The sequence below is a fragment of the Chiloscyllium punctatum genome, chromosome 40, assembly GCF_047496795.1.
Source record: "Chiloscyllium punctatum isolate Juve2018m chromosome 40, sChiPun1.3, whole genome shotgun sequence".
In the NCBI taxonomy this organism is placed as follows: domain Eukaryota; kingdom Metazoa; phylum Chordata; class Chondrichthyes; order Orectolobiformes; family Hemiscylliidae; genus Chiloscyllium; species Chiloscyllium punctatum.
Window position 1 is genome coordinate 13,137,809 of NC_092778.1, and position 27,923 is coordinate 13,165,731.

Sequence of the window (27,923 nt, forward strand, 5' to 3'; positions counted from 1 at the left end):
CTATAAGGGCTGACTCTAATGTAATGGCCCCGAGGGTTGGTACAGGTAAACATAAAATTGCCCTTTATGCAGATGATGTTCTCCTTTTTCTTAGTAATCCTCTGATGTCTGTGCCCCACCTGATCCAAGTTATTAATATATTTAGTGCATTCTCAGGTTACAAAATTAATTTCTCATAATCGGAGGCCATGCTGATGGGTGGCCTTGCTAGTATGTCCCACTTATTGGATGGATCTTACTTTCCCTTTTGGTGGTCTCTAGAGGGTTTCTTATATTTAGGTGTTCTTATCACCCCAATATTTGGCCAGCTATACAAGGTCAATTTTGTGCATTTACTGGAAAGGATAAGGCAGGACCTTCAATGTTGGGGGGAGTCTTCCAATTTCCTGGCTAGGTCAAATAGCTCTAATTAAAATGAATGTCTTGTCCCGATTCTTATACCCTATGAGAGTGTTCCAGGTGATGCTGCCGAGGCCGGCATTGCGCAAATTGTATGGCTGGTTGCGTTCTTTCATCTGGAATCATAGACGGCCCCTCATTAAGTTAAGAAAGCTACAGCTTCCAAGGGCAAGGGGAGGGCTGGATTTTCTAGAATTTAGAAAGTATCAGCTGAGTCCCCTCTTAAGCTACATAGACTCGTCTGACCTGCAATCAATCTGGCTGGATATCAAGACTTCTCAAGTAAAGTGCCCTCTTACTAACCTCTTATTTTTAGATAAGATGAAAATCATTATGGACCACTGCAAAAACCCTACAGTATTAAACACAATTAAAGCCTGGAATATAATGCGGCAAAACGAGGGTAATTCACATAAAACATCCCCCTATACTCCTATAGTGGGGGCATGGTGTTTTCAACTGGGGCTCACAGATGCCACATTCAAATCCTGGAGGTCCAGGGGTATCTCCTGTTTAGGGGATCTGTTTGAGGAGGGGGTCCTGATGTCTTTTGAACAGCTGCATTAGAAATTTGGACTACGTAATGGAGACCTCTCTCGATGCTTCCAAATTCAAGATTACATACAGAAGAAGACTACGCTATTAGATAGCCTTTATAAATCAGATAGAGAACGTAGAGTCTTGTGGCCAATGGGTGTACCCTCGGTCAGCACTCTTTATAATTTATTACATAATGACTGTCTGCTTTGAACATGGGATCAGGAACTGGGGCTGGAAATTTCTACAGAAATGTACGATGACATCTGGGAAAATGCCAGAAAAATCTCCATTTGTAACAGAACCCAGGCCATTCAGTTAAAGATACTCCATCGGGCTCATATAGCACCAGACCAGTTGGCAGAATTTAGGGAAGGTGCATCTCCAATGTGTCTTAAATGTAAAACAGAGGTGGGCACACTCACACACTGCTTATGGACATGCCATAAGATCCGCAAATACTGGACCAAAGTAGCAAATGCCTTGGCAGAAATCTTGGGAGTGGAAATTAGAGTAGATCCAGTGTCTCTTCTCCTGGGCTTCTCGAGCTTACCTTCTCTGGATGTGCACGGGAGGAAATTATTTTCCATTCTCTCCTTTTATGCAAGGAAAAATATCTTAGTAAACTGGGTGGCTGAGGGCCCTCCAGGACTTCCGAATTGGCACAGATTAATCATGGAATGCATTCCCCTTGACTTCCTTACAAATATGGTGAATTATTCTATAAACTATGGCAGCCCTACTTGATACAGATATTTCAGCCATTTTGTCAAGGGCTTTCATCTAGTTGAGGTAACGTTTCTGGCTGGTCTGGGGCCTCTTGGGGGAGGAATCCCGCATGAATACGGGTTTTATTACGATTTGATGTTAATTCATTCCGAGCATGTACTTCACTATTTAATTATTTTGTTATCCTTTTTTTTTCTTGATTAATGTAAGATATTTGATCATGCACTCTGGTTAGTTATAGGTTAGATTAGTAGTTAGTTGAGTTTTGTCTTTTTTTCTCTCTGTACCGCTTCTTTTTGTTTGACAGACTTTGGCTATTTTTATTTAAGATTTAATTGCATATTAGTGTTTGTACTTGTCTTTTTATTTGTAAGCTTGTAAAACATGTTAAATTTTCAATAAAAATATCTATTAAAAAAAGTTACCTCTTGGAAGTGAAGTCAAAAAGTTGAAAGGTTTTCATTTTGCACACAGTCAGATGACTTTGTGGAGAGAAGGCAACCAAATGTTTAAGAGAGATAAAGGGTGAGGACTTTTATTGCTTAACAAACTGATTTGGGAAAGATGGAGCCCAAGTGTTGATGGTTGCTGAGCAACATCCTTCTGGAGTTTTGCTGTTTCTCCAATATTTCCAGGGTTGGGCTAAAGCTCTCTGTAAGTGAGACCCTGTCTCTTAAAGAGAGAAGAAGCCTCAAGGCAGGAGAGATGAAAAGATCTCTTACTTGGGTCTGATTATTGTAAATGAGTTAACGTGTTGAATCTTCAAGGAAATCAATCATAAATAGTTTATCATTAATTCAGTTGTGAATATATTAGAAAATCTCATCACACTGTCACGCCATTATCCCCTGCTCCTCTGGTCTCTCTCTCACACCTCGATCTGAATCTCTCCCTTTCTCTTCCATCACCTTTTCCTCTCTGTTCATCACTTCTTCTGACTACACCTCTTCTCCAACCTGTTTGGACAAGGGGGGCATGGAAAATGATGGAAGAGGAAGGAGAGAATGATAGGAAATGGGGAGAGGGAGACAGAGATGCCTGAGTCCAGACTATCAGCAGTCATATGCAAACACAATAGGGAATCAGTATGATGGATTACAAGATTAACAGTCGAAAGAAGTCAGGTCCAAGATGACTTGAAGATTTAACAACAAGGGGAGTCATAAGATTCTGGAACCAAAATACTTGAGCTGACAGTAATTCACTTTCTTTGATGACTTTTATTGAAAGATTAAATTGCTGAGTCATATTACAAACACAATTTCAAACAAAGGATTAAATTCATCAGTCAGAAAGGTTTATAATCATCACTTTGGGAACAGACACAAGGGTTTCATTTTCAAGTTCTGTTCTAATTATCTGTTGCCTCAGAATATCTCATATCATCAAGCTGTTAAAAAGAATCAAACAGCACTCTTTGTACAATAGCAATCATGGCGTCTCTGACTTTTTGAATAATGTGAAACCACATTAAATTTGCACCATGGTAACAAGGCATTTATGCAACTGGTCTATGTTCTGTGGAAGGGTCACTCAGATCTCCAGCAATTCCTGTTTTTGTTTCTGATTTACAGTATCCGTTGTTATTTCGGTCCTTATGGTCAATGTTAATGTTCGTACTCTAAATTGGTCTTGTCCAATTCTATATATATTTTTAATCAAACTGTTTAGAAATACAAGTGGGGCAGGGGAATCTTGAACCTAGACTCCTCGCTCGAAGGTAGTGACACTACCATTGCACCACATAAGTCTTCCCTGTCCCTTTCTATTTTTCATTTATATCCACAAGTACTCTTAGACACTGTACATTTCTTCCTCCAACACAAAATCACCTGTGGTATCTTTCATCAATTAACTAACACCAGTAAATCACCCATGTTTCCAATTGAGTAACTTACATGCAAAGTTTTTTTTTTTTTTTTTTAGATTAGATTACTTACAGTGTGGAAACAGGCCCTTCGGCCCAACAAGTCCACACCGCCCCGCCGAAGCGTAACCCACCCATACCCCTACATCTACATCTTACCTAACACTACGGGCAATTTAGCATGGCCAATTCACCTGACCGGCACATCTTTGGACTGTGGGAGGAAACCGGAGCACCCGGAGGAAACCCACGCAGACACGGGGAGAACGTGCAAACTCCACACAGTCAGTCGCCTGAGGCGGGAATTGAACCCGGGTCTCCGGCGCTGCGAGGCAGCAGTGCTAACCACTGTGCCACCGTGCCGCCCACCAAGTTCATTAAGTGCAATGCAGACCAGCAAAGGTGAGGGACCGCATGGCACACTACTACATCTAACCTTAGCATCTTCCAGGGGCTTATCTTGCTTTCCCTCCAATACATCCACACTATTCACATCAACCACTTTATGAGGCAACCATTTCCATAGACTCACTATGATAAGAAGAAGTTTCTCCTGCATTACTTACTGATGACTAACTTATATTTATGTTGCCTAGTTTTAGACTCCCAACAATTGGAAACATCTTCTCTATGTTTACCCTATCAATCTCTTTATGTGTTGAAAGACTTGATTTAAGCCAGCGTTCACATTTCTCCATTCAGTCTTTACTGATAGTTGTACACTCAGTTTTTGTATTATTCTGAGAATTTGTTTTCACCGCAAGGGTTCAATATTCTTTTGACATGTCAAATGTAATTACACAATTTTCTCTTTTCCAGTCCCTCAGAAACAGATCCTAGAATCCCTAAAGTGTGGAAGCAGGCCATTCAGCCCATCAAGTCCACACCACCTCTCTGAAGAGCAAGCCACTTCGACTCACCCCCTACCCTATCCATGTAATCCTGCATTAACCATGACTAATTCACCTAGCCTGCAAATCTCTGGACACAATGGGCAATTTAGCAAGGCCAATCCACCTAACTTGCATATCTTTGGACTGTGGGAGGAAACCAGAGCAGACTCACACAGACATGGGGAGAATGTGCAAATTCCACACAGTTGCCCAATTGGACCCAGGTCCCTGGCGCTGTGAGGCAGCAGTGCTAACCACTAAGCAACCATGCTGCTATCTATTTAAACAATGTTTAACAGTTCCAAAACAATTGTCCTAATTACATGGCCACACATTATCCAAATTTATGCTATTTTAGGGCAGCACAGTAGATCAGTGGTTAGCACTGCTGCCTCACAGCGCCAGGGATCCGGGTTCGATTCCAGCCTTGGGTGACTGTCTGTGTGGAGTTTGCACATTCTCTCCGTGTCTGCGTGGGTTTCCTCCGGGTGCTCTGGTTTCCTCCCACAATCCAAAGATGTGCAGGTAGGTGAATTGGCCATGCTAAATTGCCCATAGTGTTAGGTGCATTAGTCAGAGGGAAATGGATCTGAGTGGGTTACTCATCGGAGAGTTGGTGTGGGCTTGTTGGGCCGCAGGGTCTGTTTCCACACTGTCGGGAATCAAATCTAAAGATATACATTTTGATTCTTGGCATGAAGTTAGTTGTTCAGATTTTGACATTAACTCTTGGAAGCAGACTGCCTACCAGAGATATTAAGAATAACATTCCCTAGCCTTGAACAAACCACAGCAGAACCCCAAAAAGTCCTGAAACCTACAGGAAAGAGCTTTAGAAGGGCCTGTAAGAACAACAGACAAAAGTTGTGGTCACTTTTGAGCACTTTTAGTATGGAGAAACATCTCAACGCACCTAATAATGATAAAGCTCAAAAAAAGATTGCTGATCGAAAAAAGAATTCAGTAGTATGGGCCATCAAACAGTTGGTGAATGAGATACATTTTAAGAAAGTGGTGAGGGATTTATCGAGTTGGAGGGCTGTGGAAAGAGAATTCTAGAATGTAGGAGCTAGGTGGCTGAAGGTCACAAGAAGTCAGGATGAAATAATCTAGTGTGCTTGATAAATAAAATCAGAAAATATTGGAAATACCAACCAGGTCAGGCAGCATCTGTGGAGATAGAAATAGAGTTAGTCTTTTGGACTGATGATCTTCATGAGGTCTCTAATCCCTGAAAAATACAGTGTTTTTTTTTGTCCTCGACTGCAAAGTTTCCTCTTGGAATAGTAAAAACATGGAGTAAGACTCAGCCCATATCCAATGCAATACGTGAATACAAATGTCCAAAGAATGTCAAGATGCCAGTTTTGAACATGGATGTATTTAAATTACTTGGCAGGGTGTATTATGCAGTGTACATTCTGGGGAAACAATGTCTGTTCCTGCCAGACAAACATGTAAGACAAGTTCAGGCAGAGAGATGGAGTGAGGAACTGTAACAATTCCAGGGACAATGCTGTAATAATCTCACCGTTTAGCTATTTAATAATAACATTATTACTTTGTTGCTATCAGTATTGAATTATGATGGCTGCATCAGTTTGGGATCTGAACAGGCAAAAAGGTCTGCAACTTGTGAAATTTTTTGAAGTGAAAATGTGTTTTAAAAGCATTTTAATTTTTTATAACTTCTGTCCTCTGAAGATAAATCTAAAAGTGTGCTGATGTTGCAGTGAAAGGGCGGTTGAGGTAAAATGGGTGGAGATTCCTGTGGGATTCAAACACCCTTGTTAAACTTGTTACGTTGGATTGACTATTTCAACACTATATATTTTTATGTAACGCCTTACTATTCAATGCCGATGGGGTACAGGATGCACCATCAAATATAGCTGCAGCAAGTCACATTTCTGAACATACCCTTTCAACTCCCTTCTCTCCATTAATTCAATGGGACTTCCCTGGAAATATGTTAAATGAATGTAAGGTGACACTTAAGCATTAATAAAAGCTCTGAAAGATGTAGAAGTGAAGAAGGTGTTTGGTACACCTACCTTTATTGGTCAGTGCATTGAATGTAGGCTTTAGGACGTCATGTTGCCACTCTACAGGACATTGGTTAGGTCACTTTTGGGATACTCATTCCGTTCTGGTCTCCCCGCTATAGGAAAGATATTGTGAATTGTGAAAGAGTTCAGAAATGATTAACAAGGATGGTGTCAGATTGTAGGGTTTGAGTTATAAGGAGTAGCTGAATAGACCGGACTATTTTTCCTGGAGCGTCAGAGGCTGAGGAGTGACCTTATAGAGGTTTATAAAATCACGAGGGGCATGGATAGGGTGAATAGACAAGGTCTTTTCCCGGGGGTGGGGGTGTCCAAATCTACAGGGCATAGGTTTAAGGTGAGTGGGTAAGATATAAATGGGGCAATGTTTTCACACAGAGGGTGGTGCTTGTATGGAATGAGCTGCCAGAGGAGGTGGTGGAGGCTGGTACAATTACATTTAAAAGGCATGTGGATGGGTGCATATATCGGAAAGGTTGAGAGGGGTATAGGCCAAATGCTAGCAAATGGGGCTAGATTAATTTAGAATATCTGGTCGAAATGGACGAGTTGGACTGAAGAGTCTGTTTCTGTGCTGTGCATCTCTATGATTCTATGAGTCCTCCTGACCCACTCCCCACCTCTCACTCTCCTCCTGCATCCCATACTTATGCCTCTTGACCCCACAAAATGTAAAACCTTGGTTAGATATAAAGTCCTCTTCACAGTTCTGGCCTTCACACTACACAAAGGATATAGAGGCACTGGATACCACAGCTGAGAGGTTGTCATTGTCAGAAGAAAAAGAAAAGACTTGCATTTATTGAGTGCCTTCCACAAACTCAGGCTATCCCAAACCATTTCACAGGCAATGTGCACACATCAAGCTCTAATTAACAGCGACAATGACAACATAACCAGTATTCTAGTAAAAACCAAAAGAATTGCAGATGTTGTAAATCAGAAACACAAATAGAAATTGCTGGAAAAGCTCAGCAGGTCTGGTAGCATCAGTGCTGAGAACCATTCTGAGGAAGGGTCACTGGACCAGAAACATTAACTCTGATTTCTCTTCACAGATGCTGCCAGATATGCTGAGCTTTTCCAACAATTTCTGTTCTGGTTTCTGCATTTTGGTAAATTAATTGACAGCTGAATATTAGCCAGGGTGTCAAAGATGACTGTCAGCTCTTCAAAACATTGCCCTGGGATTTTTATAGGTACTTGAGAAGGTGGATGTGGCCTCATTTTATTGTCTCATCCAAAAGAGAGCATCTCCAGCAGAGCAGCATTCCCTCAGAACTGCAGTATTGTGAATTATACAAACAATAACAATGTAACTGATGATGTTCCTTTGATATTAGAGAGATTGGGGCAAGATAAAAGTAGAATGGAGTGTGCAAAGGGAGAGTTCTTGGACACTACCCTGGATAACTGTAATGAAGAGATATAAATGAAGAGGATTACAGTACTTATACAGCCTATTGTGCATTGGGTGAAGTGAGAGAAAACATTTTCACACAGTAATTAGTTTATCTGGCATGCACTCCATGAAAACATGGTGGAAGTTGGTTTAATAGAGGCATTCAATGGAACATTGGCTGATCATTTGGTTAGAAATGGTGTGCAGAGATATAACAAAAAGGTAGGAGATTGGCACTAGGTATAGAAGCAAGTGGCCTCTTTCTCAGCCATAACAATTGAATGATTAAAAGAGTGAAAGAGCCTTACACTAAAATAGGCAAGAAGTGGCTTCTAAGAATGTACATGGCCCAACAATAGATCAAAACCCTGGATTACTTATGGACATATCGATCTTTGAACTATAAAAGCAGGTGTATAATGAAAAGTGACTGTGGATGTAAGGTTAGTGGCTGGCTGGTAAAGCCCTCAATGAACATGTGGAAATGTCTCATCTGGAGCGTGTCAGGGAAGCTATACACAAAGAGACTTAAAAAAAAAGAGATAATAAGAGACTGACTGACCCTCTCAGTTATCCCTAACTACAGACTAGTTTGCATCAACCAGTAGCATACTTTTGGGGGTATCCCATCCAAAATCATAATAAACTGGGACTCCTGCCCATAAAGTCAGAGCATACCAATAGCCCAGAGCCCAGAGATACTAAGGAGAAGAATCAAACTCTATGAGCAAGTGTTAGCACAAATCTGAATAAAACACATACTGCATGACAGTGTCTGCCTACCGTGTTTGACTTCGTGACATGACACTTGAACCCATAACCCCTGACTCAGAGTCAAAAGTGTTGACCAAATAAGCACAACAGACATAACACAAATGCCTCAACAATTTGGGCAATTTTCCCTTGAAAAGGAAGAGCTGCGAGGAGAACTTGGAATCTTTAAAATAATAAAGGGCTTCAATAGGAATAGAAGCAGATAAGAGAGATGCTGGAGCTGTAAAGCTGACATAAACATTTTGCTGTATTATTTTGAGTGCATGCAACAATAAAGCTAATTCTAATTCCAAGTCTAAATTTATGGACTGATTAAAACAAGGAATAGCAAATGTGAGGTAGTTGTTCAAAAATCAAATGAGGAATCTATGACAAATTTCTTTTTCCTGTGAGTGGTTAGGTTATGAAACCCACTCTCACATGAAATGGTTGAAGTGGGTAGCATAGATGCATTTTAAGGGCCCCTGTGGTGCAGGAGGCTTGTGTTCAAGTCCCCCCACCCCAGAAATGTATAACAATATTTCCGAACAGTTTGATTCGAAAATATCTGGATGCCTGTGCGGAGGAACTAGATGAACACCTGGGGGAGAAAGGAATAGAGGATTACACTGGCCCAGGAAGATGGGGGAGGCTCGTGCAGGATATATGTCAGAGACCAGTTTGAGCAGTCTGTTTCTATATTGTAAATAGTATGCAATTCCATGTAAAAAGTATGATTGAGCTTAATTAATTGTTGTTTTGCTGTGCTATCCAGGCAAATCGCACCATACAGAGTGCATCATGGTCGCAGAACTCTATCTTTTTCCTGCACTCTATCTTTTTCCTGCATTTTGTCTTGTCAATGTTTGAGATCCGGCCTATAGTGGTGGTATCATCAGCAAGCTTGTAAATGAAGTTGGGGTGCAATTTGGCCACACAGCTGCGAGTAAACTAACCTTGCGTAGCTTCTTTTGTTTCCAATCTTCTCATTGGACCTGTCTGTCAATCTGCAAACTCTTCCTCGCTCAGGTTGGTGTTTAAGATTGGGATTGGTGTCTTAAAAACAGCTTTGAGCATTGTTCCCATTATTCAAAGAACAACTGTACTGGATTTAAGTAACTATCTTTGCCTCCAAACAAAAAACTGGATACAATGGGAAATACTAAGACCCTGATTGTCGCATCAGTGGTCAAATCTCCCAATGAGCTGGAACCATTTAGACAGAGGGTGGAAATAAGTTTACCTACACACACCCACAGAAATGAAATAATAAATAATAAAATATTGCTTAAACCAAACTTATTGCTGAAATGAAATGAGCTCCTCCTACCACTGTCCCTATTAATAACCATATATGGATGAGAAAGATGAAGATGACGTTTTAAATTTTATTCTGATTTTTATAAGGTCAACTATTTCTTCATCAGGTTCATTCTCCAAAATATTGGCAGAATTCACAACAAAATCCACATTGTCAGTGCAGGTCAATTTACTTGCAAACATAAGCATACTTGGAGCCACCACTTCCCTGTTGAGACTTTGCCCAATTCTTGAACCAATTCTTTAAAGCAAGATTATTCTTAGTCAATTTTTTTTCATTTATTCATGGGATCGCTAGTTAAGCCGGCATTTCTTGTCCATCCCTAATTTTCAAGAGGGTGGTTAAGTGACACTTGATTTGAATTGAATCGAATTGAATTTATTGTCACGTGTACTGAGGCACAGTGAAAAGCTTTGTTTGCCTGTATTGCTCACAGACTTTTTTTAAAAAGTTGCATTCTTGGGTTAGCTGTTAACAATGGTGATAGCTAGATAATATGTTGAAGGTGTTAGCCCCCTGTGTTCTCTGTGTACGCCATGATGTTTAGATTGATTCTAATCTAAGAAGTGAGATAATGGAGTTTTACATTAATTCATGCAGTTTTTATGCTCAGAGTTCTACATGAATGCATGTAGTTTTTGAGCAAAGTACAATGTAACCCTGCAAGTACAAATTCACCCTAAAATATATGTGTGCATGTGGGTCTTCATGTGTGTGTGTTTATGTGTGTGTGTGTGTGTCTGTCTGTCTCGGTTGGGGTCGTGAGTGTGAGAAAGTGTATGTTATCACCATTGTTAACAGCTAACCTGAGAATGCAACTTTTTATAAAAGGTTTTGTGATTTACATATGAAAGAAGTGAAACAATCATGGTATTCAAACAGATGAAAGACTTAACAGACAATCAATTTTTCAATATATAATTTTAGTTACATCACACTGTAAAGTTTTGCTATAAATTTTGTGCGTTAGGATTGAACCCTCCACTACCACCTGATAAAGGAGCGACGCTCCGAAAGCTAGTGTGCTTCCAATTAAACTATAACCTGCTGTTGCGTGATTTTTAACTTTGTACACCCCAGTCCAACACCGGCATCTCCAAATCGTGATTCTAAGGAACCCTTGTCAGTTGCAGTGCATGAAAAATGTGATGCTGGAAAAGCGCAGCAGGTCAGGCAGCATCCAAGCAGCAGGAGAATCGACGCTTCGGGCATAAGCTCTCCTTCAGGAATCAATTCCTGAAGAAGGGCCTATGCCCAAAACGTCGATTCTCCTGCTCCTTGGATGCTGCCTGACCTGCTGCGCTTTTCCAGCAACACATTTTTCAGCTCTGATCTCCAGCATCTGCAGTCCTCACTTTCTCCCAGTTGTAGTGCATCTTTAGTTGGTACATAACGTAGCCACAGAGTGTCAGTGGTAGACAGTGAGACTGTTTAAGGAGTACAATCAGGCTTCTTCACTCTGAATGGGATTGAGTTTCTTCATTTCTGGAGTTGGCAATTCTGAAACTCCCCTGAATGTCATCAGTTTGATTTGACAAAATTGCGATTGCTATTTGGCATTTACCATTGTGATTGACTGCATATGAGTCAAGCAAATACTTTTAATATTTTATTGGAGTTCTCCTGTTGAAGCTTCCCAACCCACCACTATTTTAGTGGCAAAAATGTATCCAGTGATATTTATTAATGAATTGGTCCCAAAGGATAAAATGTACACTTTATTAACAGGTGAACAGTTGGACAGAGCATTTGCAAAATGCGATTATCACAATCTCTTTCATACTGGCTTCAGTAACATCCCAAGTAACCACAAATCCCCAGTTAATTGCTGTTAGTAGGATGAAAGTGATGTAAAATTGACATTAATATTGAAAAAAGTAAAAGCAGCTTTAATTCATTAACCAACATAAATCAAGACTTGAACATAATTTTTTCCTTGAATGCTCTCAATCTGAAATAAAAGTGAAAATGTTGGAAGCACACAATGGATTAGATCGAATGACATCTGAGACAATTAATATTGCAGTTATTGTTGTGAGACACATTGACCAATAATAATTTATCTTTCTCAGTGGAATGTGACTCATCCACTTATACACTATTTTCTGAACTATATCTATATTTCTATTGTTTTTATCCAAAAGAGCAGAGAATTATGTCTACCATTTCACCACTACCTTTACAGTATAAATTCTCCCCTATTCAAGTCCCAACATTTCCCTTTCCTACACAGGATTCCCAACCCTGGCTAGACACATTCTTGAAGGTTTTAATCATGTGATCTCCCTCCACCCTGTCTAAAGCTCTTTTCCCATCCTGATATTTTTGTAATTCATGAACAAGTCCTTCAGCATGGTCTGTTTCCTTTTTCTCCTGTGTGGGAAAGCCTACATCCTGTCAATTAGTCATGGATCAATGTGCTGCCAGAATAATATTCCCATGCACATGACTTTGAATAAGCATGTAAGTAAGAACAACAGCATTCAGTACTGTTTCCGGTGTTGACTGGTTTTGATAGTGCAGTGTAAAACTACCAACATTAACTCACTTGATCTCTACCTATGTCAACAAACCCTGCAGTGTATTTCCAGTGTTCTCTGCCTTTGTTTATTTATCAACAGGGTTCCACCTCTCTAAAATCTCCCAGATTTACTGTTGCTGTTGCTCATCAGCAGATTAACCCTCATCCATGTCCTTTTGACTCTAAACCCTCTGTGGCTGACCTCTCACAATGCACTTTCCATAAATATGAGTTCAGACAGAACGCTGGAGACTGTAACTTGATACACACTGAGTCTCATTCACCCACCAACTCAATAATTGCTGACCCACACTGGTACCTCCGGTGTTCTTAGGACAGCAATGATTGTATACTCAGCCAAATATGATTAAAATTGGAACAGTGAAAGCTCTTAAACATAAATCCTTTATTATCCCTTTGTGAAAGATTCTCTTTGCTGGTACATTTGTGTATGGTAGAATCAAGTGAATAAAACGCATAATACAATTCTCAATGCACTCCAGCATCCAGCCTGGCTGTGCATTGATTTAAAAGGTTCTGTCCTTGATTAAAGATCTTGGGAGCAGAGCTTTGGAACAAGCTCTCTGTTATGGAGGGCGGAAGATGGGAGGGTGATCACAAGAGCATTAGAAATGTGGACTTTGGTTTAATAGGGTATTCAAAGTTTTATTGATTTTATTAAGTATATGTGGGCACAACAACTTTATAATGATTCAACCCACATGAATTGCCCAGATTTGTACTTAATTTTAAATAATGTTTTAACTTAATAAGAAATTCAACAAAAAAGCATTTGTTCTCTGAGCTCAGGCAGCAAGACAAATTCCTAAGTACATAATTTTCAACAAAGATAAGCGTTTTAGATGGGGGGGTGGGGAGGGGGCTTGGAGATAATAGATCAAGTCCCCATTGCTAATGGCTTGTCTTCATTGTAGTAGAAGTTTTTAGACATATTGAAAAGGAATGGTCCACTGAATTTGAAATGAAATAAGATCAACTAAAACCTGATGAGGTTTTAACGACAAACAGAAAGCAGAAGAAAGGTCACCGGACTCAAATCATGAGCTCTGATTTCTCTTCACAGATGCTGCCAGACTTCCTGAATTTCTGCAGCGATTTCTGTTTTTGTTTCAGATTTCCAACGTCCGCAGTTCTTTGTTTCATTTTAGAGGCTATAACTATTACAAAGAAAAAAGAAAAAGAGAATTATAGCACAGGACCAGGTCATTCAGTCCTCCAAGTCTGCGCCGATCCAGATCCTCTATCTAAATCTGTCGCCAATTTTCTAAGGATCTGTATCCCTCTGCTCCCTGACCATTCATGTATCTGTCAAGATACATCTTAGATGATGCTATCATTCCCACCCCTACTCAGCTGGCAACACATTCCAGGCACCCATCATCCTCTGTGTGAAGAACTTTCCACGCATATCCCCCCTAAATGTTTCCCCTCTCACTTTGATCTCGTGACACCAGGTAATTGAGTCCTCCACTCTGGAAAAACATTTCTTGCTCTCCATCTTGTCTCCACCTCTCATGATTTTGTTGACCTCAATCAGGTCCCCACTCAACCTCCATCTTTCCAATTAAAATAATCCTAATCTACTCAACCTCTCCTCATAGCAAGCACCTTCCATACCAGGCAACATCCTAGTGAAGCTCCTCTGCACCCTCTTCATAGCATCCACATCCTTTTGGTAATGTGGCAACCAGAACCGCGCACAGTATTCCAAATTTGGCCAAACCAAAGTCGTATACAACTGTAACATGATTTGCCAACTCTTGTACTCAATGCCCCATCCGATGAAGGAAAGCATACTGTATGCCTTCTTGACCACTCTATTAACCTGTGTTGCGACCTTCAGGGTACAATGGACCTGAACAAGCAGATCTCTATTGACATCAATTTTCCTCAGGACTTTTCCATTTACCATATAGTTTGCTCTTGAATTGGATCTTCAAAAAGCATCACCTTGCATTTGTCCAGATTGAACTCTCATTCAATCTGCCATTTCTCTGTCCAACTCTCCAATCTATCTATATTCTGCTGTATTCTCTGACAGTCCCCTTCACTATCTGCTACTCCACCAATCTTAGTGTCATCAGCAAACTTGCTAATGAGGCAACCTACACCTTCCTCCAAATCATTTATGTATATCACAAACAACAGTGGTCCCTGTGGAACACCACTGGTCACAGGTCTCCAGTTTGAGAAGTTCCCCTCCACTACTACTCTTTGTGTCCTGTTGCCTAACCAGTTCTCTATCCATCTAGCTAGAACACCCTGGACCCCATGTGACTTCACTGTCTCCATCAGCCTATCACGGGGAACCCTCAAATGCCTTACTAAAGTTCATGTATATGACATTTATATCCCTTCCCTCATCAGTCAACTTTGTCGCCTCTTCAAAGAATTCTATTAGCTTTGTAAGACATGACCTTCCCTGCACAAAACCATGTTGCCTATCACTGATAAGCCCATTTTCTTCCAAATGAGTATATATCCTACCTCTCAGTATCTTCTCCAGCAGTTTTTCTAGCACTGACGTCAGACTCATAGGTCTGTAATTACCTGGATTATTCCTGCTACTCTTCTTAAACAAGGGTTACAACATTAGCAATTCTCCAGTCCTCTGGGACCTCACGTGTTCAAGGATGCTGCAAAGATGTCTGTTAAAGCCCCGGTTATTTCCTCCCTCGCTTCTCTCAGTAATCTGGGATAGATCTCATCCGGACCGGGGGACTTGTCCACCTTAATGCCTTTTAGTATACCCAACAATTCCTCCCTCCTTGTGCTGACTTGACCTAGAGTAATCAAAGATCTATCCCTAACCTCAACATCCACCATGTCCCTCTCCTCAATGAATACCAACAGAAAGTACTCATTACAAATCTCACCCGTTTTCTCTGACTCCACATATATCTTTCCTCCTTTGTCCTTGAGTGGGCCAACTCTTTCCCTCGTTACCTTCTTGCTCCTTTTATATGAAAAAAAGGCTTCAGGGTTTTCCTTAACCCTGCTCACTAAGGATATTGCATGACTCCCCTTAGCCCTCTTAATTCCTCTTTTCAGATCGGTCCCACATTCCCAATATTCTTCCAAAACTTTGACTGTCTTCAGTTGCCTAGACCTTATGTGCACATCCTTTTTCCTCTTAGCTAGTCTCACAATTTCACCTGTCATCCATAGTTCCATAATCTTGCCAATTCTATCCCTCATTTTCACAGGAACATATCTCTTCTGAACTCTAATCAACCTCTCTTTAAAAGTCTCCCACAGATCGAATGTGGATTTGCCCTCATACAGCAGCTCCCAATCTACATTCCCCAGCTCCTGCTGAATTTTGGTATAGTTAGCCTTCCCCCAGTTTATCTCTCTTCCTTTAGGACCACTCTTGTCTTTGTCCATGAGTATTCTAAAACTTATGGAATTATGATCACTATTCCCAAAGTAATCCCCGATTGAAACTTCAATCACCTGGCTGGGCTCATTTCCCAACACCACGTTTAGTATGGTCCCTTCCTGAGTTGGACTATTTACATACTGCACTAGAAAACTCTCCTGGATGCTCCTTACAAATTCTGCTCCATCCAGACATCTAACACTAAGTGAATGCCAGTCATTGTTGGGAAGATTAAAATCTCGTATCACCACCATCCTGTTGCTCCTACATCTTTCCCTGATCTCTCTACATATTTGCACCTCTATCCCACGTTTGCTGTTGGGAGGCCTGTAGTACATTTCAGACACCTCTCTTCCCTTCCTGGACCTCTCCATCTCCATCAACGGTGACCGACTCAACACTGACATCTTCTACAAACCACTGACTCCCACAGCTACCTGGACTACATCTCCTCCCAACCTGCCTCTTGCAAAAATGCTATGCCTTATACCCAATTCCTCTGCCTCCACTGCATCTGCTCTCAGGAGGGCCAGTTCCACCACAGAACACGCCAGATGGCCACCTTCTTCAAAGAACGCAATTTCCCCTCCCACATGGTTGATGATGCCCTCCAGCACATCTCATCCACGTCCTACATCTCCACCCTCGAACCCCACCCCTCCAACCACAACAAGGACAGAAACTCCCTGGTCCTCACCTTCGATCCCAGCAACCTCAGTATACATCACATCATCCTCCGCCATTTCCGACACCTACAAATGGACCCTATCACCAGACATATATTTCCCTCCCCAGCCCTATCCACTTTCTGTAAAGACCATTCCCTCCGCGACTCCCTCATCAGGTTTACGGCCACCTCCACCAACCCACCTTCCCCTCCCGGCACTTTCCTCTGCCACCACAGGAATTGCAAAACCTGCACCCACACCTCCTCCCTCACCTCCATCCAAGGCCCCAAAGGAGCCTTCCATCAAAGTTTCACTTGCACTTCCGCAATATCATTTACTGTATCTGTTGCTTCCGATACTGTCTCCTCTACATTGGGGAGAAAGGATGCCTACTTGCAGAGCACGTCAGAGAACATCTCTGGGACACCCCCACCAATCAACCCCACTGACCTCCCATTCTGCCAAGGACATGCAGGTTCTGGGCTTCCTCCATCACCACGCCCTTACCACCTGATGCTTGGAGGAAGAATGCCTCATTTTCTGCCTCAAGACCCTCCAACCCCACGGCATCAATGTGGATTTCACCAGTTTCCTCATTTCCCCTTCCCCCCACCTTATCCCAGATCCAACCTTCCAGCTCAGCACCACCCTCATGACCTGTCCTACCTGTCCATCTTCCTTCCCACCTATCCACTCCAACCTCCACTCTGACCTATCACCTTCACCCCCACTTCCACCTATCACACCTATTGCACTCTCAGCTGCCTTCCCTACTGTCCCATCCCCCTCCTACTTATCTCACCACCCCCTTGGCCAACAGCCTCATTCCTGATGAAGGGTTTTTGCCCGAAACATCGATTCTCCTGCTCCTCAGATGCTGTCTGACCTGCTGTGCTTTTCCAGTACAACACATTCGACTCTGATCTCCAGCATCTGCAGTACTCACTTTTGGCCTGTAGTACACTCCCAACATTGTTACCGCACCCTTCCTATTTCTGAACTCTGCCCATATTGCCTCACTACTTGAGTCCTCCATAGTGCCCTCCTTCAGCACAGCTGTGACAGCTTCTCTGACCAGTAATGCAACTCCTCCACCCCTTTTACCTCCCTCTCTATCCTGCCTGAAGCATCGGTATCCTGGGATATTTAGTTGCCAATCATACCCCTCCCTCAACCAAGTCTCAGTAGTAGCAATAACATCATACTTCTAGGTACTAACAAAGCCCTAAGTTAATCTGTTTTACCTACTACACTTCTCGCATTAAAACAAATGCACTTCAGACCAGCAGTCCCTTTGTATTCATCATCAGCTCACTGCCTACTCTGCCCCTTAGTCATGCTGATGTCATTATCTAGTTCCTTACAGGCTTTAGTCACTACGCCCTTACTGTCCACTAACCTCCTCATATGATTCCCATCCCCCTGTCACATTAGTTTAAACCTTCCCCAAAAACGTTAGCAAAAGCACCCCCAGGATACTGGTTCCAGTCTGGCCCAGGTGTAGACTATCCAATTTGTAATTGTTCCACCTCCCCCCCGGAACCACTCCCAGTGTCCCAAAAAACTGAACCCCTCCTTTCTCTCAAGCCACGCATTCATCCTGCTTATTGTATCATTCCAACTCTGACTAGCACGTGGCACTGTAGCAATCCTGAGATTACGACCTCTGAGGTCACCAAGACAACCAGAGGGATTCTTGTCCTGTTTAGTAGGTTTAGCAACTAGCTGTGAGAGTGGCATAGTGATAATTCACACTCCTGCCTGCAGATGTGCTAGTGTAACTTCCATGTGGAAGCATCCTAGAAACAAAAACCAGCATTGCAATTGTGTATGTGAAAGAGGAAACTTTCACTGAAGAGTAGAGATAACAGTACAGAAACCGGCAAGTCTGTCAGACAAAGTGATCAAACACCCACATCTTTTGAGGGACAGTCCCAATGTGAGGCCTCCAAGCAAACAATGTCCCCAGTAACAATATGTCCCCAAATTCATACCCCAATTATTAACAGCCATACCAGTTCAATGCAGGAAACATGAGACCTTGACCTCACCCGCTGTTGGTTAATAAAGTTCTGATTAGTGGGAAGGTTGCTAAATATATGTTTCCTTTAAACTGTGTAGCTTCATGACCGTGCAATGGATTATGAAGTTCTGCAACTTAATTCTTCCAGTCACACATATCTTCCAGTGTTCTGACCAGTACACCATCACTCACATTTCCCCCTGTTCCTCCAGCCTCAGGCTCCACATGAGCTGCTATTGGATTTAGTGGTGCTGAGAGAGAGGCTGTGAGGGTCAGGGCGGTGAGAGACTGATGAGACAATGGAAGTCCAGCACAAATGCTTGTTTCAGGGTGCTTTCTGACCAGGCAAACACTATTTGAAACTGACATTGATGCAGCATGGGGATACAGTTTGTTCTTGCTGACAGCAGTGTCGTGTTGAGCACTGAGTTCATCATCTCTTTAGAGAAAGGTCACAGCCAACCAACATTACCCCAAAATTGTGAATGGGAGAGGGCTTTTATAAAACTCAGTGTTTAGTGACTGTCAGCTAGCATTTCTAAGCATTATCAAATGAATGGTTAACAGTTTAATTTGGATGTTGCACTTATCAATATCTTCATTCTGTTCTGTACACATGTAAGTAAGGGGTGACCTTATAGAGATTTATAAAATCATGAGGAGCATAAGCAAGGGTCTTTTCCCTAGGGTAGCCAAGTTCAAAGCTAGGGGGCATATGTTTAAGTTGAGAGGGGCAAAATTTAAAAGGGACCTGAGGGGCAACTTTTCACACAGAGGGTGGTGCGTATATGGAGTGAACTGCCAGAGGAAGTGGTAGATGCCAGTACAGTTACAGCATTTGGACAGGTACATGAATAGGAAATGGGATATGGGCCAAATGCAGGCAAATGAGACTAGTTTAGTTTGGGAATCTTAGTCAACATGGACTAATTGGACCAAAGGGTCTGTTTCCATGCTGGATGACTCTATAACTCTATATGTGGAGTTCCTGGAAGGATTCACATTATCTAAACACTGCAGTCTTTCTGCTACATTCTGACATTTTGTGCAGGATGCACATCTTTGGTCAACATCATATATTCAGTAGTCACTCAAGAGTGACAGCTTTGTGAGTTAAAGTGGATTCTTGCAGGGTAGGTATTTTCTATCAATCTGTCCAGAGATGTTACTGCACACCTCTGGAACAGGTGGACTTGAACCAATGCCTGTGGCTTAGAGATAGGGACACTACCACTACACCACAAGAACCCTTCTCATTTGTATGTGGTGTGATTTTATTGGTTAAAGTGGGTCTACAAAGAATTATACAGGTAGATAGGATAGTGAAGAAGGCATTTGGTATGCTTTCCTTTATTGGTCAGAGGATTGAGTACAGGAGTTGGGAGGTCATGTTGCGGTTGTACAGGACATTGGTTAGGCTACTGTTGGAATATTGTTTGCAATTCTGGTCTCCTTCCTATCGGAAAGATGTTGTGAAACTTGAAAGGGTTCAGAAAAGATTTACAAGGATGTTGGCAGGGTTGGAGGAATTGAGCTATATGGAGAGACTGAACAGGCTGGGGCTGTTCTCCCTGGAGTGTCGGAGGCTGAGGGGTGACCTTATAGAGGTTTACAAAATTATGAGGGTCGTGGATACGATAAATAGACAAACGTCTTTTCCCTGGGATTGGGGAGTCCAGAACTAGATATCATAGGTTTAGGGTGAGTGGGGAAAGATATAAAAGAGACCTAAGGGGCAACTTTTTCTCGCAGAGGGTGGTACGTGTATGGAATGAGCTGCCAGAGAATGTGGTGGAGGCTGGTACAATTGCAACAATTAAAAGGCATTTGGATGGGTAAATGAATAGGAAAGGTTTAGGGATATGGGCTGGCTGCTGGCAGGTGGGACTAGATTGTGTTGGGATATCTGGTCGGCATGGACAGGTTGGACCAAAGGGTCTGTTTCCATGCTATACATCTCTATGACTCTATGACTCTATGTACAGCATATCCTTTTCAGAGTCATGTCTAATTGAAAATAGGAAGTATCAACCACCAAAGTGGGAAATTCTCAGAAGAAATGTTGGCTGGAATGTACAGACGAAACAAAATCTCAACAACCTAGAGGAAGCTTCGTGTAGAACTGGGGGACCTTTCCCAGTGCAATGCTGGTATGAGTTTGACCTGCAAAATTCCTCCTGAAACTGGAATATCCAATAACTATGGTTAGACATTCCTGACCTCAACTGGGTGAGTGTTGGTCTATGGGTCTCTGGGTGTTGTTTAGAATGGACCCTATGGTAGAGGGCATGCAGTATAAAAACATCAAAGCAGGAAGAGAGCTCAGGCATACATAAGGTGTCAAAAGAGATACCAATAAGGCAAATGAGCATATAACACTGGATATTACTTCACATTAATTTGATGTTTTCTGTGGAACATTGAGTGTGGAAGGAATATAATCCATCAGAAATACTGACAGTCACATTACCAATGGGAACAATGATAAGGTACAAATAGTGATAAACCTGCAACTGTTGCATGATAATATGACAGGAACTGTTGGAGAAATTCTCAGGAGTTGGACCTTGCACATTAACAGTCTTTATTGTATGGTCATGGGAGTATGTCATGCCTCACAGAGAGAGACAGACATAGTCCGAAGTCATACAAAAGTTTACAGTTTCTAGCACTTTAGGCAGGAGCTGACCATTAGTCCCTGAAGGTAAAAACAATGACTGCAGATGCTGGAAACCAGATTCTGGATTAGTGGTGCTGGAAGAGCACAGCAGTTCGGGCAGCATCCAAGCAGCTTCGAAATCGACGTTTCGGGGGCTTTTGCCCGAAACGTCGATTTCAAAGTTACTTGGATGCTGCCTGAACTGCTGTGCTCTTCCATCAGTCCCTGAAGTCATTCGGTCAGGCCAAGTTAACGGTCGGTCCCTGTTGTTGCCATAGATGTTTGCCAATCAAGCAGGTTCAAATGTGAGCACATAGCAAATCGTTTACACAAGTGGAGGCAAGTGTGGAATCTTAGGCAGTTGCAAGGTTATTTTAACAAAACAGATCTGACAGCAATTCTCCTAAATAACGTCAGCAATCTGTGAGACTAGTTTTGTGACAAAATGGCTGCCAGACAAAGTATATTGAATCTTACGTCCACAGGAACCATTCTTTACAATGTGTTAGAGACTGAGCCCTTTCATATTTGGTGGCATTAAACGAGACTGTGTGATTGCACCCATTCTCGCTACTAGCTACCTCAGTGCGGTCAAGGAATACATACTTGACCAACTTCTATAAGGGCTCATGCTGGAGTTTCAACTCGAGGGCAAGCTTTTCAACTCAAACAGGCTGTGAGCCAAGATGAACTTGACCCTCAGCATCTCCATAATTTACAATTTGCCGATGACCGCGCACTGCAAAAGTCATTCAAACAAGCCTCAACCTCTTCAACTCCACATTCTAAAGGGATGGTTTCTCCCACAATATGAGCAAAATCTTTCAGCAGCCCTTCCTGGGACATGCACCGACATCTTCAGTTATTTCTATTGACAGGGGGAGGACATTAGAAGACACTGAACATTGTCCATATCTCGGGATCTAGCTTTCTCAAACAGAGACGAGATTCGGCACACAATCATCATGCCTTTCCAACATTCTGTAAAACCAGGTTTCAACACAGAGAGTGTCACAGGGGAATGAAGACGTTTGTTTACAATGGTGTTGCTGGTACCAGGCTGCTACATGATGGTGAGACCTGCCAAAGGCATCTCGAAGAGATGGAGAATTTCCACCACAGGGGTCTCTGCAGGATACACCAAGTCAAATGGGAAAACAAGCCAACCAACTCCAGCTTGTTCACCAAAGCCAAGTCCACCAGCATCACAACATAATCACACGATAACAGCTCCTTGGGTCTACTCACTGCACCAAAATGGCTTCGAAACCAGATCCTCTTCTCAAAGTTTAAGAGTGGGGCCTAGAAGAGATTTTAAGGAGACTCTGAAGGTCTTATTGAAAAGGGACGAACTGGCATTGATTCCTGGGCGGAATTTGCTGCAAATGATGCTATGTGGTAGTGCCTCATTCCCCATATGCAGCAACACAGAAAGTGACCATTCAAAATCTGCTGTGAGGAAGCAACAAGAAGTGACAAAGAGAGAGGTCAGAACCCAGGCATCTACCTTTCCAAGGCCTCTCAGAGTCTTATAAGCTGCATTAAGATTGCTGCTCATTCTTCTAAACTTCAATAACTGTAGGCGCAATCTGCTCCAAATTTCCTGTTAAGAAACTGCTTCATCCCGGGAGTCAATCTACTGGACCTCCTACTGCTTGCAATACAAGTTTTTCCATGTTTAGGTAAAGGGGCCAAAACTGTACACAGTATTCCAAATACAGCCTCATTAATGTCCTGTACAGCTATTGCAAGCCCTCCATGTTTTTATAAGCCATCCCCCTTACAACAAAAGGCGTAAGGAGATTTAGTTGAGACACTAAACTAAGTCTGCCTCTTCCGCTATTTGAAGTCAAACCAGGTATGTTCTCCTGGTATCCTGAACCATATATATTGCACATCACACAAAAAAAAACACAATATCTGGTTACGGTCCTGTTGCTGACTGTACGAGTTCACTGTGTGTAAATTGACTGCCATGTTTCCCACAACACAACAGTGACTAAGCATCAAAATTCCTTCATCGACGGTCAAACGACCTCCCGCCCAACCCCCAGCATGATTGTACCCTGATCCCCAATGTCCTTATCCTGGGGCCTTCAAGCCTACCATTCAGTTCCTGACTCTTTGCGCCGTCCTTTGAACGTGACCCTGCAAACTTAGATCTTAGAGGAATCTCCAAATCTATACTTTAGTCATAGTGGCTGAGGAATAGTTCTATCTAGTAGAATATTCTACTCTTTTTTTTCTGAGTAGTGTCATGGGAACTTTCACATCCTGCTGATTGGTAGGGGCTCAGTTAATGGTTCTTTCCGGAGTGGTCCTCAGCTTCATATTGATCAGTGCAAGTTCAAACTGAATGCTGAGCTTGTGATTTGGTAACAGTTGTAGAAGAGGTTAAAATGAAAAGGATAGCTGAGCTGCAGACATCTTTGGAGCTGTTTACACACCTACTGGTCATAGAATTAGTGGCAAAGGTGTAATTACAATGACTGGTTTTACACATTTACAGCAATGCAAAACTGAGATTTTTAAGCATGAATACAAAGGTTTTATTTTAGATTAATCGAGTGGTCAGAATCCCTGGTTAAGTTGCAGCAGAGATACAATACAAAGTCTGAGGAAACATTGTGAACAAAACATTTTTATGGAGAGCACAAATATCAGGATAACAATTTGAAAAGCATGCAACATTTTTCTGAGCCTGCCCTATCGGAAGAACATTTCCCTCCTGCTCAGGAATGTCCAGCTACTCTTTTGTACACTCCGTTGACTTGCTAAGCTTCCTTTTAGGAAGCACAGTGACTGAAAATTACTCCCAGATGCTAAATCTTCTGCATCGAATGTGGCTTCACATTATTTTAATTTTATCATAGTTTCACTAAGAATGGAAGAAAATGAGAGAGACACTGAGATTTTTCAATGTCACTTGGAAACATGAGGTGGAACTTATCTCTGTTTATGTTCTAGACACTGGGTACATCTGTGGTCTCCCATATATTTAAGCATATGGCATTCAAAATATTGAGTCAAATTTGCTGCCGTCATGAACTTAAAATCTTTTGGCTGCTTGTCCAACATTAACTGGTCCACAATAACATTAAGAACAGTTTTTAACTTCGATATAAACATTGGAAGATTTGGAACAAATTTTACAGTGAGTAATGTATTCAGTGACATACATTTAAAAGGATAACATTTTTCAAAGTTTACATCGTATTCAGAGCACACAACTAGGTCATTTCGCTCAACAGGTATTTATGTATAATAATGATTCTGTTTTTCGGTTGTCCCAGTTTGTTGTGGGATTGAACATGGTTATGAAGGCTTAGTTGTCACAGTCATTAACTTTTCTTCAACATTCTAAATACCAACTATATACAGGACAAGACCTCACGTGAGGCTTTGAGCGAGAACTATCTCTCAGCAGTCACATAATCTTTTTGACTATTTGGTTACACATTCACATTAACCGCTTACACTACACCCTGCCTCAGACCCCTGACGCTATTCACTGCATTACTTATATCTCCTTATCCTACAAGGATTTCTTCCCATCTTTTGGATCGAACTCTATCAATGTACTTATCCATATCTTTCTCTCTTGTGTGCTTACATAGCTTCCTGTTAAATACATCCATGTTATTCACCCCAATTACTCCCTGTCATTATGAGCTCCACATTTTAACCACCCTCAGAGAAAGGACATTTCTCCTGGATTCCTTATTAAATTTATTAGTGACTCCCCTATATTGATAGAGTGTACTTCACATCTCAGGTGCAAAAAGAAACACTTTCTCCATATCTATCCTATTAAACTCTTTGATAAATTTGAAGACCTCTATCAGATCACCATCACCTCTACAGAAAACAATCCTATTAGTTCAATCTTTCCTGATCACTATAACATCTCAGCCCTGCTGTCTTTTTACATTATGATGCATTAAAAAGGATTTAAGGTTTACTTTTAGCAAATGAATATGAAACCTGCTAAGTATTTCCAGCATTTTCTGTTTTTAAGTCAGATTTTCAACCTTCGTAATATTTTGTCTTTGTAAAGTAGATCTGAGTGCTCAGTTCTCTGGCACAGTGGTTAGCACTGCTGCCTCACAGTGCCAGAGACCCGGGTTCAATTCCCACCTCAGGCGACTGACTGTGTGGAGTTCGCACATTCTCCCCGTGTCTGCGTGGGTTTCCTCCGGGTGCTCCGGTTTCCACCCACAGTTCAAAGATGTGCAGGTCAGGTGAATTGGCCATTCTAAATTGCCCGTAGTGTTAGGTAAGGGGTAAATGTAGGGGTATGGGTGGGTTGCGCTTCGGTGGGTCAGTGTGGACCTGTTGGGCCGAAGGGCCTGTTTCCACACTGTAAGCAATCTAATCTTGAAATCAATAGCTGGAAAATGCAACATCATTCATTAAAAAGATGGTGGGAGGGAGGGGAAACTAGCATCTTAACACTGGCATCCTTCCATTTATAGGAATTAAAATTCCACCTCATTACTGAAATGTTGTCATTTCACTGCCTAAAAAGTGTCTCTTTTATTCCTTAATGGAATTAAAGATTCATTTCCAAATTATGCTTTCGTTTTTATTCAGACAAATGCAAGAGCAAAATAAGGAGCTTCCTTTCCTTATTGTTTCAGTGAAAGCAAATTAAATGTCTTTGAAGTAGTCAACAGTGTTTAATGCAGATCCTTATTCTAGATGCACAAGGAAAGCTAATAATAAACATTATCAACACCAGCTCCTCAGTGGAAACTTCACCAATGGTGTAATTGCTGTGGTAATGGTAGGAATGTATCATTCAGGCCGTAGACAGGTAATGGGAAAAGTATTGTAATATAGTCAAGGGGAAATCTGATCAGCTCTCACACGTGGCTGTGAATCACTTAAAAGGCAAAAATCTGACACTAACCACACTCCTTATAAAGACAGATGTAGAATTATACAGCACCATTTGTTATCTCAGCACTTCTCAATGCTTTACTGCCAATAAAGCGGGCATTTATAAAGTAGGAAACACAGAGCCAACTTACACACAGCAAGATGCCAAAAGCAAACCTTTGTGCAGTGATGTTGGTTGAGGACTGCCCTGCTCCTCTGCAAAGACCTTTTGTGGCCTCCTGAGAGGGCAGATAGAATCTTGTTTAATGTCTCACCTGCCAGACAACTTCTCCCTCAATACTGCAGCGCAGCACCAGGCCGATTAATATCCTCCAGGCTCAGGCGAAGGATTTGAAACCACAACCTTCTCCTGTACACTTTGGGCACAGAGGGAACTTGCCAATTGAGAAGCAGGAAACAAAACAGCAGTGGAACCAAAGTCAATGGGCTTGCTCTCAATGGGGTAGCATAGAAGAAGGTCAATCCCTTGTCCTATTTTATTCAGATGTCAACTTCTGGTAATGATTCTTCTAACAGACTGAAGTCATGGAGCCATTGTGGCCAAAACTCACCCCATCAAGAGCATGCTAGTCTCTCTGTTGAGTCATAGAGTTATAGAGATGTACAGCACGGAAACAGACCCTTTGGTTCAACTCTTCCATGCCGGCCAGATGTCCTAACATAATCTAGTCCCATTTGCCAGCACTTGGCCCATATCCCTCTAAACCCTTCCTATTCATATACCCACCCAGATGGCTTTTAAATGCTGTAATTGTACTAGCTTCCACCACTTCCTCTGGCAGCTCATTCCATACCTGCACCACCCTCTGAGTGAAAATGTTGCCCCTTAGGTCTCTTTTATATCTTTCCCCCCTCGCACTAAACCTATGCCCTCTAGCTCTGGACTCCCCCATCCCAGGGAAAAGAACTTGTCTATTTATCCTGTCCATGTTCCTGATGATTTTATAAACCTCTATAAGGTCACCCCTCAGCCTCTGACGCTCCAGGGAAAACAGCCCCAGCCTATTCAGCCTCTCCCTGTAGCTCAAATCTTTAAACCCTGGCAACATACTTGTCAATCTTTTCTGAACCCTTTCAAGTTTCGCAACATCCTGCACTGGTTGGAGGCAGGAGGAGTGGATTTGTGGCCCTAATGTTTACCCTGTGGTATGTATTATATTTGATATCTTATGTCGTATCCTTCCTCCTTGTCTGCATTGCATTCAGGCTAGAGTGTTGATACATTCAAAGGTCAGCTGCCATTAGCCACACTTGTAAAGTGGAGATAGAGCTATAATCCAAGTTCCCTTTCAATAGCTCAGGTGCAGAGCCACCCTTGGAACCAGCACATTTTCCAGTTAGTACAACAAATAGCCTAAGTACAGGCAGTAACAATCAGCCTGGGTACAGGCAGTAACAAACAGCTTGGGTACAGTCAATACGACAAACAGGCTGAGCATATTCAGCATGACTGACAAACTGGCTGCAGTGAGTACATCAAACTGATTGGATACACTCAGCACGATAGACAGGTTGCGTACAGGCAAATAACAAACTGGCTAGAATCAGTCAACATGACAAACAGGCTGTGAACAGTCAGTGAGGAAGGAGTTTGGTATGCTTTCCTTTATCGGTCAGAGTATTGAGTACAGGAGTTGGGAGGTCGTGTTGCGGCTGTACAGGACATTGGTTAGGCCACTGTTGGAATATTAAAACCATAAGACCATAAGACATAGGAGCGGAAGTAAGGCCATTCGGCCCATCGAGTCCACTCCGCCATTCAATCATGGCTGATGGGCAT